We start from the raw sequence: 1585 nt of genomic DNA, 5'->3' as shown, positions 1-1585 counted from the left end.
TAATGAGGTTGTTTTTGGTCATTATGAGTGTTACCTTTGATGAACACACAGCAACATGTCTTTACATGTGGCTTATGTGTTTAATTATGTCTGGTGTAAATGTAAATTCAATATTTGCTGCCAAATAATTAGCAAAACATGATTTGCGTGGAAACATTTTCATTATTAAGAAAAATATGCATATTACAGAGGAGATTTATATTCCATTATTAATACTTTTTCCCCCTTCCTCCCATAATTGCGTACACACAGGGTTGGGTTGTAACGGAATACATGTAACGGCGTTACGTAATCAGAATACAAAAATCAAGTAACTGTATTCAGCTCGCGTTACATTTGAAAAACGAGTAATCTGATTAGTTACTTTCGTAAACCGGAAGTGAATTCATTTTGGATTACTTATTGGAATTATTGGTGGAAAGATTTCCTCAACATTTAATATGCATTACTAAAGGTACAGCCGAATCATCACAGCGCACAAAACCTATTACTGCCGAAGATGGACCAAAAAAGGGAGCGTTTGAAAAATATGCGCGGGTCCGCTCAGTGAAACGATAACAACGAAACATGGAGGAACAAAAGTCTGCGTTTAAATCGTGTGTGTTTGTAGAGGTGTGTGTGGTTAAAACCAGAGATGGGGACTCGAGTCTGTGACTCGGACTCGAGTCTGTGACTCGGACTCGAGTCGCACTTAAGTCCGTCGCACACACAGACTTCAGACTTGACTTGGACTCCTGCTCAAAAGACTTCGGACTCGACTTGGACTCGTGTTTTGGGACTCGTGAACAATCATTGTGTTTTCTATTTTTGGCGTATTAAAGGTGGGGTAGGTAAGTTTGAGAAACCGTCTCGAGATCGCTAGAATTTGAAAATACACAACCGGAGAAAATCTGCCACTTCCTCACAGAGCCCCTCCTCCAACACACACGAACGCGCACATGACCAATGAGGGCACGAGATAAGTTTGTGCCCCGATGGGAGGCTGACAGGCAGGTAGGCCATCCAGTTACTTTAGCCGGGCCGGCTATCGGGATGTTAAGAGCATTCCATGGAATATAACAAAAAGTGTATCTCGAGCCGGTTTCTCAAATTTACCTACCCCACCTTTAACATTAACATCATGGTAACACCATGGTGACCGGCGGCACACCTGCAGCTGTACCGCTTGTAATTAGGTTCAACTATAAAAACTTCGAACAAAACGCCGGCGGCACCAACAAAAGGAGCGCACACTGCAAAGTCTGCAATATTAAAATCAAGGATGCTGGTGCAACAACGTCACATTTCATCAGGCATTTGAAAACTCACCCGGAGAGGTCAGTCACATTAACGCATATGGACGGTTAGCAAACATGTTTAGCTCAGCATCAGCTATGTAATGTTAACTTAGCTTGCTAGCTTTGTAACTGAATATTTGAAAAGATGAGTGAATGTTTGCTTGTCACACTTGTTTGCGTTGAGTGGCGTTGACATCCAACTCTTGAAATGACATAAAAAAGGTCGGTAACGTTAATCATTACGTTCCGCTGCCACTGGCTAACGTTAAACGTAGAAAAATACATAGTTACAAACATAAATACATCTG

Source organism: Gymnodraco acuticeps, unplaced genomic scaffold, assembly GCF_902827175.1.
Source record: "Gymnodraco acuticeps unplaced genomic scaffold, fGymAcu1.1, whole genome shotgun sequence".
Taxonomy (NCBI): domain Eukaryota; kingdom Metazoa; phylum Chordata; class Actinopteri; order Perciformes; family Bathydraconidae; genus Gymnodraco; species Gymnodraco acuticeps.
Note: the sequence above shows the minus strand (reverse complement) of the source record.